Source organism: Aulonocara sp. 'chitande type north' Nkhata Bay, linkage group LG23 (genome assembly GCF_057382095.1).
Source record: "Aulonocara sp. 'chitande type north' Nkhata Bay isolate Kocher_YH1m ecotype deep benthic linkage group LG23, A_spYH_male_GT1.1, whole genome shotgun sequence".
Taxonomy (NCBI): domain Eukaryota; kingdom Metazoa; phylum Chordata; class Actinopteri; order Cichliformes; family Cichlidae; genus Aulonocara; species Aulonocara sp. 'chitande type north' Nkhata Bay.
In genome coordinates this window covers 8764581-8776237 of record NC_141365.1, presented here as the reverse complement: position 1 = coordinate 8776237, position 11657 = coordinate 8764581, and the positions used below count along the sequence as shown (strand labels likewise).

The 11657-nt window shown below is 40.4% G+C and overlaps 1 pseudogene across 1 annotated transcript; it reads right to left on the bottom strand.

The window, feature by feature from the left end:
• Window positions 1-4079: 4079 nt before the first annotated feature.
• LOC147301164 (flavin-containing monooxygenase 5-like) lies at window positions 4080-10161 on the bottom strand (annotated as a pseudogene). The gene is made up of 9 exons (XR_015127203.1): window positions 10069-10161; window positions 8148-8325; window positions 7817-7983; window positions 7495-7635; window positions 7047-7244; window positions 6682-6829; window positions 6389-6596; window positions 6224-6296; window positions 4080-6120 (listed from the first exon to the last, which is right to left on the bottom strand). The product of XR_015127203.1 is annotated as a flavin-containing monooxygenase 5-like (transcript).
• Between the last annotated feature and the right edge of the window lie 1496 nt (window positions 10162-11657).

Below are 11657 nucleotides of genomic sequence, written 5' to 3'. Positions count from 1 at the left end.
ACAAATAAATAAATACCCCACAACTATCTGGAATGTTTAAAAAATTCCAGTTTAGTATTCTCTGTCCATTTGTCAGACACTTACCTTCAGAAACTAGAGTCAAGTGCCATGGAAGTCAAGGTATGGCGCTTTCATTACTTGCATGGCATCTTTTGGTTTAGAATAAATTCATTTGGACTTCTCTAAGTAAAGCCAGACGTTGCATTTTTAAGTTAGCATGTTATCATTTCAGTTCAGTTCATTTCAGTGTTATTTATACACCGTCAGTTCATGGCGAACTCACTCAAAAGACAAATTAGCAGTCTCTAGCGTCAAATACGTGAATTTTCCTTCACGTATTTTTCTCCATATCTTGTTATCTCTAAATCTGGCAACCCAAATGTTAAGAAATCACGCGTGGACGAAGCTTCTTCTGGGGTGTTTAGCGGCGGCTCGTGAACGGCGGATAACTTAGTATGTACAGTAAAAAAAAAATAAAAAAAATCAATCACTCAATCAATCACTCAATCACTCAATCGATCGATCGATCTATCTATCTATCTATCTATCTATCTATCTATCTATCTATCTATCTATCTATCTATCTATCTATTAATAAAAACAAACAAACAAAAGGTTTATTTTAAAACACAACGATTATATATTACTGAACTAAAATAAAAGACAAAAAAAATTCTTTTGTAAACTTTTATAGAATTTTATAGAATAATAAACACAGTGACAAACTACCTTTTGGGTTATAATTCTCATTTCACTCTTACAAACATCAAATTATTATTATTATTATTTATTTATTTATTTTAACTTTCTCACGTTTTTATCCTGCTTTAACGGACAATTGCATGACACAATGGTACTATGCCATCCTTAAAAAGCAATCTTAGTTAATCATAGTCACTGATTTGGCTGCAAGAGGGAGATTCATAATCACATGCTTCCATGTGGCTTCCAGTGTGATGCAGTGAGACACAAAGGACAATACGAAAAACATACTGTAGTTTCATGTGGCTTTTTGAAGCAAAACATCATGCAAATACCCAAAGCACCATTAGGTGGCATTACTGATTAATTTAGGCTACATTATCAGTCCATGATTCAGCCTTGATATGGAGTTATGTAATAAGAACTGCCCAGGGGGTAAAGGTAATAAATTTAGAAAAGTACTTGGTGTGTGCAATTCATGCATGGACTCGAGCAGAGGTCTCCAGTACCCGAGAGCTACTGTCCTGCAGCTTTTAGATGCATCCTTGCTCCGGAATGCCTGAATCAAATGATTGGCTTGTTACCAGGTCTTTGCCAAACTTGATGGCATGCTGAAGAGGTAATTCGACCATTTGATTCAGCTGTGTAGGAGTAATGATGCATCTAAAAGCTGCAGGACAGTAGCTCTTGAGGACTGGAGTTGGAAACCCCTGTGTTAGAGGATTTAGGTGAGTTACAAGAGGATGGTGCATATGTGAGCAGTTGGCTATTGAAGACGTTTTTTCTAAGTAAATGTACTTGCGTGAAGTTGCCATTGACATGGAATCCTCACCATATGTTAGTATCAACCCATCCAATCCACACATTATGTGCAACAATGTGAAATGAAACAGGGAAAAAGTATTGAACATGTCAAAAAATCAACCAATGAGCTCTCTCAACACACACACACACACACACACACACACACACACACACACACACACACACACACACACACAGTTCTGACTACCTTCCTTCTCTTTGTTACCATCCGACTATACACTTCTTGACTCCGAATGACATCCCGTAGATCCTGGTGGTGTGGATCAGTGAATCAATGTCTCGTTCATCCTTGGCATACAGCTTGATGTCATCTATCTAGATTAGGGGGCTGACAATTGCTCCATTCCCCAGTTGGTATCCGTAGCCTAAGGAGCCTAAGGAGACCCTTTCTTGGATGTCTGCCACTGTGATGCTTACTGGAGCTGTTTAGGGAGGTTGCTATGGTCTGCTCTTAGATCCACTATAGCCACTGAGCACTGTTGTTATGGGTTATGTCAAGTCTCAGGTATGGATAGCTTGCTGTATTTCTTAGGCTTTCCTTGCTGTACTACCCTTTCTTCATCACACTTTTCTGCAGCTCTGATAGTTGGCTTCCCTGTGTGCTATCTTGATCTTGGCCTCTAGTCTCTTTTTCCAGAAAGGCACAGCTGATCACTGTTTTCATGTTGTAGATCAGTCAAAGGAGCTTGCAAAGAAAAGCGTCTGGACTTCTTTAAGTTGCTTGAAGACGTTTCACCTCTCATCCGAGAAGCTTCTTCAGTTCTAAGGTCAAATGGTGGAGAGTCCCAGATATAAACCTAGTGGGAGTGACCCCCCACAGAGGGACAAAAGGACCCCCTGATGATCCTCTAGTCGCCTGAGCCAAGGTGGGAAACTGGGCGTGGGTCCCAATCAGCCAGAGTTTCGGGTGTGTTCATTGTGAAACCTGGCCCCACCTTATCATGCGAATTCCTGAGGTCAGATGGCCCAGGATGTGAGTGGGCGTTAAGGCGACTGGGAAGGGATCTCAAAACTGGATTATAGATGGCAGAGAGTTGGTGTCGTAAACCCACCTTGGCTCAGGCGACTAGAGGATCATCAGGGGGTCCTTTTGTCCCTCTGTGGGGGGTCACTCCCACTAGGTTTATATCTGGGACTCTCCACCATTTGACCTTAGAACTGAAGAAGCTTCTCGGATGAGAGGTGAAACGTCTTCAAGCAACTTAAAGAAGTCCAGACGCTTTTCTTTGCAAGCTCCTTTGACTACGATGACCTGGATGACTGAGAACCTTCACAGACATGTTGTAGATCAGTTTGTTTCTGCCTGGTTTCCCCTGACGTTGCATTCACATCTTCTAGTAGACCTTCAGAGGGTACTTCACAAAATTGGTCATGGAGGGTCCAAGTTTTCAGCTTAGCCATGATACTATCTCTCAGGTAAAGCGCTCAACACCTTCAATGTGCAAGTTGTACTTGGGGCTCGGTACTCAATCTTAGGTGGGGTGGGGATGATAATATCTCCCCCCGACCTGACATGCTGGTTTCCCCTTGTCGTAACAATTATGCTGTAGCTCATCAATCTCTAGTTGTGATAGCAGTTGCTTGTCCCTAATGTTGGAACACTGAGCTATTAGTTGTTTCACTTTTAGTCTAGATGTTGGGTACAGAAAATAACATAGGCCCCACATGTCTGTGAAGGTTCTCAGTCATCCAGGGCATCGGGAGCTTGGAAAGAAAAGCGTCTGGACTTCTTTAAGTTGCTTGAAGGTCTTCAAGCAACTTAAAGAAGTCCAGACGCTTTTCTTTCCAAGCTCCTTAAAATAGGCCCCACATCCACTTCATGTAACAGCACCCGTTTCTCATCCCTTGTTCCCTTATGCCTTCTTGTTATAACAACAATCTAATAGCATTTAACAAGCTAACAGAACCCACCTTTAGGTCTGCTTTGCACAGGTTGATGAGGTGGACACTGCAAATGCTCTTATAGAATACAGGGATTGTGCAACACTGAGTGGCAACCTGGGTTCATTCAGGAATTTTGTTATCTCATTCATGGAGCTGATATAACAGAGAAGATCAAAGTCCAGTCAAAATGGACTGTGAAGTCAGTAAAATAAATGCCATAGGGTAACTATATACCTCAGAAATCTGCTGACTTTTTTAGATCAGATTTGCGGAGAAACAGATATTATGAGTACACAAAACTCCTTTGGGATAAATTATGCATTATGTAAATTATGCATCAGTTCCAGTGTGCAATATACTGAAAAACGGACTCATTTGCCATGTGCATGTATTAAATGTCACACACGCACATGCACGCACACGCGCGCGCGCGCGCGCACACACACACACACACACACACACACGCGCGCGCACATACACACACACAAATAAAAAAGTGTCCAAACTTTTCATGACAACCTGATTAATAGAAAAGCCAAATGAATAGGAGGCATGAACCTTTAACACAGTGTCAACAGCACGAACTGAAAACACAAAAAAACAAACTTTTAAGGGGAATGTTGAGGCTGTTTCATTTCTTATTAGAAAAAGTTTTTTATTTACTTCCTTTGCTAGATCTGAGCATAAATTGAGCATATGCAATTCTACAATTTTAAGTCCTGACATTATAGGACACTTAGAAAAAATATTGTCTACAATGATCATATTAACCTTACACTTACTTCGAGCTGTTTTCTTCTCACAAGCTCTACAGAACCTCTCGGCCAAAATGGTGCCTGAGAGTTGAGAAGCATTTTATATTACTCAATACAAAAGTGAAACAATAATGTAAACCAGAGAAAGGAACACAGGGGTATACAGTACTGCTTTACATGAAAATGTTTTAATATTTTTTAACTGTTCAGACTCAATGAAATTCATAATAAATGTTAAAAAACTATAATTAGTCATTTAAATAGAATTTTTGAAACTCTAGCCAGAGGGCACAGAAAGGCATAATGACACTCCTGAACGAGGCATCCGTTCAATTGAATAATGCTAAGATGATACAGAAACAATCATATTATCATGGTTCTGGGTTATTTGATGAGTTTTCTTGTGTTTTCATATCTGTTATGCATTATTATGATTATTTTGATTTAACTGGTTAGTTCTGAGTTCATTCCTATTACATCTCTGAGTTCACTTATCATCAGTTTAGTTCCTTGTTTATTAGGTTCCCTTGAGTCTTTGTCCTCTGTGCCCCTCTCTCGGTGTCTCCGTTTATATGCGTGTGTGTGATGCTCATGTCTGGGTTGTCCCTATTTAGTCCCCATGTTCCCCTCTTTGCATTTATTTCATGCCTCCCCTGTCTGTAATGTTTGCCCATGTTTCCCCAGCCTGTCTCTCCCTGACCCTTGTGCCCCTTCTCGCTCTCGTTCCCTCTCTCTCGGGTCACCCCTCCTTCTCTCTCTCTCTGTTTTCATCTCCTCCTCTTGTTTACATGTTTCCCTTTGTGTCTCATGCTAGGTCTTCCCCATCTGTTATGTGTGTTCTCACCAGCCCGTCATATCCTCTGTATGTGTTCCATATTTATGTTTGCGTCTCGTCTCCCATTGTCAATCCCCTGTTCTCTTGTTAAGTCCAAGTGTTTTAGTCTGCCTTTTTACTGTTTTATTTTGACAGTCTCATGGTCCATGTTCAGTGTGTTTAGTTTTGCTTCCACTGTGGCGTCTTGTTCATTCACCTGTGTTCCCCATGTTTTCCCCTGATCACCTCCTGTCTGTATATATTGTCTGAGTTTTCCTCTGACCTTTGCTGTATTGTGTCTGTTTTCCCCCCACGGCTCTTCCATGCTTCCTCTCGTGTTTCCAAGGTTTCCCCAGGTTTTTCTAGTATTCCAGTTCTTGTCTTATTTTCTTAGTCTCTCCAGTTCAGACGATCCTGTGTTTAATTTTTGTTATTTATGTTTCTCCCTGTTTGGTATATCTGCCTTAATAAATAGCACACTTTCAGTTAAATTCCAGTTTCCATCTGTCTGTGGTCTGCTTTTGGGTCCTCACATAAACAATTCATGCAGTCTGCCTCTGCAGATTGTGACACATATTGTAGTTGGCCTTTGAAGTAATTAAATCATTGCACCACTCACTAATATATTTCAGTAATTAGTCCATTTCCAACGCTCATGTTATTTCTTATTAAACTATTACAAGACTAATCAGATCTTTTATTTCTGTTCAGTTATACATTTTGCATTACTGTGTAGGCAGGTAGATTTTAACCCTGTCCAGCAAACTATCAGGATCCTGTAGGAAAGCTGGAAGGTTGTTCCTCTTAACGTAGACAGTGAAGGACAAAGCAGCAGCCGACAGAAGCAGAGGCCACTTATATGATCTCCTGGGTTTGGGCTCATCGCATTGCCTGGTCTGCAGGGGTTGAGTCACTCTCTCCCACTGAGTGAGGATTGCCTCGCGGGCTCCAGCCCACTTTCCTGGCCCCCTGAGACGATACTGGTACGGCGTGCAGGGACCAAAGAGCACATTCATTCCCAGCCTGGGGTCAGTCAGCAGCATCATTGAGATGTTGGGTTGAACTCCCACTAGCTCTGCTATTTCATCCATGTAGCTGATGTAGTCCACCTGGATGGTGTGTCTCTGACTGGTGACATACCTGAAAATGACATTTAGGTTGAACATGTGCAGAACAAAAAGTGGCGTGTTACAGATCCTATATATTTAAGCAACCACAAAATCAAGTAAATATACTTTATTACCTTTGAGCCATGGCTGCCTGCTTCCACTGTATATCCTTCAGCATAACAACTACAGAAGGAAGCTTTATGCAGCCTGTTAAAGAACACAACAGTTTACTTTAGTAATAATGAAAACCTGTAAATGCCTAAGTTGAAAAAGAAAAGTATTTTAAATTAAACTCTGACCTTTAAAGACACGTGTGGCCCACCTGGCCTGCAACTTGGATATAGCCATAATAGATCCCAATGGCTGCACTAGACCAATGATAGCCAGCGTGGGGTGTTCAAGCTCAGGATGAAACACATATTTGTACAGAGATGCTTTGTTGTTAGACACAGAGACCACCTGTGAAGCCAGGAATGGAAAGGAAAACTGGTATCCTGTAGCAAACACCTGAAAGACAGCGGTCCATGTTAGTCAAAAGTCAATTTCACTGATCTCTATGAAGGTGAAGAAAAGTATGTAATTTCAGACCTACCACCAAGTCAACATCTTCCACTACACTGCCATCATCAAACTCCACACTGGAACCTTGAAATCTGCGGATGTTGGGTTTCACCTGAACTGTTCCAGAGAGGATGCGGTTGGGAAGCTCATCATTTAATGTTGGATATTGGCTAAACAGCCTGAAATGGAAAGTTAAACGTTGCCCTACTGATATGATGAAAAAAATGAATTTACTGGCTTTCCAGTCATGCAATCATGAAGCCAAGTTTTTGTCCAAAATATCTGATAGGAAGAAATGCAATAAAGTCATCAAAATAGTAATAAAGATTTGCCCAACACAAGATTCAAGGGAGTCTGCCTACTGCATTAGTGCAGTTGTAGATATTAACACAATACCTGTGCTTTGGCTTTAGACTGTACAGAGCATGATCAAATATTTTGTTTAGTCGTCTCTCTCCCAGACTACAGAAAAAAAACAAAGGGAACAGTTTTCCTTAGAAAGTCGAACACTCGGTTAAAATACAAGTCAATGGGAATCCTGTTATCCCCAAGTCTGTTCAGAATCCAGGCTCCCCTTCGAGTGCTCAGGTAAACCTAGGATGAAATTAATCATTGTCAGCCATTGCTCTGGTTCTTGGTATATTTTTTTAAAAATGTAATTCTCATCATATTGATAGCGTCTGAACTACTGATAGGTTAATAATTCATGTATAAGGTGTATGTTTTGGTGGTATGGATTCAGGTCCAAAAATGACAGAACTGAATTTAACTGAATGCATTTTGGGGTAAATTTTTATTATTTTAAAAAAATGTTAAATGAGGAATCAGTTCATCTCAGTCCAACCTGCTTGGTGACTCTACTCAGTTCCACTCCTATTTCTGCTCCAGAGTTTCCAATTCCAATCACCACGACCTTTATTCCTCCACTCCTCAGGAGTCTTGTAGTCTCTGCTGTGGAAATACTTCCCCTGGAAAGTTTCAATGCCTGAAGAAAATAAAACAACAAGACACAATCTCCCTTTCTGTTTCCACGACAGACATGGTTAAAGAATGTCAAACACTGTTATTAAATATTATTACTTCCTCTTTCTATTGCTACAGCCAAACTCTATAAGGCTACATAAAATCTACATGTAGTTTATTGCTAGCCCGCAGACATGTGTTACCTGGAAAGTCATGAAGAGGCATGTTGAGGTAGCAGTGGCGTCCAATACAGATCATTACAGCTTCAAAAACTGTGTTTCTCTTTCTTGCCATCCTTGTTCTCTGTTTCAACAACCCACTCGCCTGAATGAGAAAAATCAGATTTCTGCTTCACCTGCAAGACTTTGGTCTGGACAACAGAAAGACAGACGCAGGTTTTTGATAAGAGTGTGGGTATGCCCCATTTATATATATCAGTACTAAAAAAGTACTAAAAAAGCTTTTTTCTTTGAAAACTTGGTGATACGTTAAGTTTTGCCAACAGAATACAGAAAAATAGCAAAACATCCTTACGTTAAAGAGTATGTGCTTGGTGAGCTGGAAGTGGTCCAAAGTAGTCCACGATGAGGGAGTTGTGCATGTAGTTTGAGAAGTGCGCAGGGATGGGAAAATCACTGAAACACATCATCTCCTTGGAAGAGTTGATTATGACAGAAAAGTAAATACTGGCCCTGTCTGGCTCTGGATTCTCCTGCAGAGAAAGCCATGAATAGAGAAAAACAAATCTCATCTGTCAGAGCAAAGCAAAGTCCGATCTGTATGTTGTCTAACCCACCTTAAACCTCCACAGACCACCAATGTCATTGCTGCTTTGTTTTGGCCATAGCTATAGTCCACTCTGGCTTTGGATTTCATGTTCCCAGGTAATTTAATGTTGCAAGGCAACATGTCTTCACAAAATACTCTTGGGAGTCAACATTTAGTCAGGTGATAAGACCAACTCAAAAGAACTCAAAAGGCAGCTTTATTGCTGAACACCAGATATATAAAACTAACTAAACTGGGAATACACATGGAACTAAGCAGGTAGGCAAGCAGGCAGAACACATGGCCACCTCCTCCAACTTCTCCAGGGAAACGCCAAGGTGTCCCCAGGCCAGCCAAGAGATATAATCTCTCCAGCGTGTCCTGGGTCTGCTTCCCAGTTGGACATGCCCGAAACACCTCACCCAGGAGGCGCCCAGGAGGCATCCTTGTCAGATGCTTAAACCACCTCAACAGGCTCCTTTTGATTTGGAGGAGCAGCGGCTCTACTCTGAGCCCCTTCCGGATGGATGCAAACAGTTCCAGTGCAAGCTGGAGGCTGTCACTTGACGAAGCCAAGCTCTTGCAATGGAGGCATAAGTATCCAATGGCCGGTACCAATGGGCCACACACCACATACTCCCAAAGCACCTCCAACAGGACATGCTCAAATGCCTTCTCCAAGTCCACAAAACACATGTAGAGTAGACTGGTTGGGCAAACTCCCAAGAATCATCATCAGAGGTTAAAGAGCTGATCCAGTGTTCCACGACCAGGTCAAAAAAACATATTGTTGCTTCTGTATCCGAGGTTCGACCAATGGATGGACTCTCCTTTCCAGCATCCCGGCACAGACTTTCCCAGGGAGGCTGAGGAGTTTGATCCCCCTATAGTTGGAACACAGCCTCCGGTACCCCTTCTTAAAGATGGAAACACCCACCTCAGTCTGCCAATGCAGGATTGATAATAATTAATTATTCTATTATTAATTATTACTATTAAATAGTTTTTATTTGATTTATAGTTCAACTTATTGTTCACATTTTTGTTCTTCATGTATATCCTTAGTATTTTGAATCTTAAGATCTTATTTCCCATTATTGTGCATATCTGAGTTTCTATACACAATAATGTGTTTTTTCCTTCTGTGTTTTCCTCATGTTGACTTTACATTTGTGTCTAAGTTTCCCTCTTTGGTCATTGTTACTTATTTCCTGGTTTAGTTTGCTAGTTGTTTTTTTCTGTGCCTTGTTTATAGTTTTACTTCCTCTCCTTTGATTGCATTGATTGTGTGGACTTGCCTATTGTTTCCCCATTAACCCTCATTGTGTGAGTATATATAGTCCTGTTGTTTCTTTGCTCACTGTAAGTGTCTGTTAACCTACTTGCCTTGCCTTGCCTTTGATTTCTAAAGTTTGTTTTATGTTTTTGACTGAAATATATATTTTTTTTGACTTTTGCTTCTTGAATTTGAATCCTCAATACTCTGTGAAACACCTAGACTCAGAAACTTTCTATAAACATATATAAACTGCCACATGCCCCATATCTCACAACAAAACGAAGCAATCATAAACAGATGAGAACACCTAAATGTACAGTTCAGAACTAAAAATGAAGAAACAGCTAACCCTGATACAACAGCCCTTAATGCACTCAGCAGTTATGATAAAGAATCCAAATTTCTTACCTTGTTTGAAGAAATTAAGAGAGCTTTCATACTGCATTTAACTCAGCAGAGAGTAGGAATGAAAATGGTTGGTCTAAATATAAAAGGAGCCTATGAACCCTTGCTTCACAGGAGGGTCAGTTATTTGACTCCAGGACTGAAGGAAAAGCAAACAAATCCTCAGTATGTTATATTTTGCATGTCAGTGACACCAAAAAGCAAAAATTACCATTATACAAAACCTGGTGTTAAAAAGAAAAGCACAGTAAAATTTGAAAATATACCGAGTTTCATCTTAAAAGGATTTAAATGGTTTTCTAAAATGGTACTTTGCTTTTCAGTGATTCACTCAATACAAAACAATTCTGAAAAAGTTAGGTTTCTGAGTAGATTGTAAACAGAAAACAAAAAACAACAATCTGCAAATCCCCTAACCCACATTTTATTCACAGCAGAACACGACAAACATCAAATGCTTAAAAATGTTAGCGCATTTTGAATTTGATGGCACCACCACATCTCCGAAGTGCTGGGAGGTGGTAACAAAATACTGGAATAGTAAGTGTTACTGAAAAATATCTGGAGGAACAGTTTGCCAGTTATTCGGTTAACTGGCAGTAAGTCAGGAACGTAACTATAAAAAGTTTCTCAGAGGTAAAGATTGGCAGAGGGGCACAATTGTTCAGCAATTTTAGGATGACGTTCCCTGATGTAAAATTTTGTAGACGGGCATGTTTTTAGTGTTCTATAATGAATTACGGGTTTATATTTGAAACTCACTGCATTCATATTTTCATGTACATAGCTTCCAAACTTTTTTGTACATATTCTTGCATGACTTGGATAAGCACACCTTTCTGACGTTTCTCAGATGATTGGTGATGACTGAAGTTCTCACTTGCGTACAGATTCACCCCCTCCCTCCCTGGATCACACTTTTCTCTCAGTTCCTATGTTGTCTCCTCCTTTGTTAGCTGTTTCTATTTAACACTTTTATCTCTGCTACCAAAAAATCTAATTACAAACATGAATAGCAGAAAATGTCACATTGTCAGGCACTGTAGCCAGAAGTTTCACACTTTGAACTGATTGTTCATACTGGACATTGCACTGGTTGTTACGCACACCAACATTGACGCCATCACAGCACCATCAAAATTTATAATGGTGCTTGAAGCATGTCAGAGTTGACCATATCCTGAACAATATGCGTCACTTCTCAGAAAAAAACCCTCTGCTGATACAGAGGTGCTGATATAGGAAGTAATGAATAAGGGAAGCAAAGTGACTGCACGCAGAGGCTGGAAAATTTTGGAAAATTTTTATCTGGAAAAATCTTGTCTTTTTCAGCTGCTGAAGCATCTGCATCTGCATAAGTTGGGACCTTCTGAGAACCTGGACTTGTATATCACTGAAATGACCAAGCCACTCACACACTGGAGTCTCCAGCTTGATTGTTCCAGCTGTAAGTGCCAGAATATAAAAGTGAAGACGTGCACAATAAACACTGCACGTCAGCAACTGTAACACACACTTCATGTGTGTGCCACTGTTCAGAAGGACAAAGGTGAGCACAAAAAGGCCATCATTTTTGTCTTAGAACAACCACT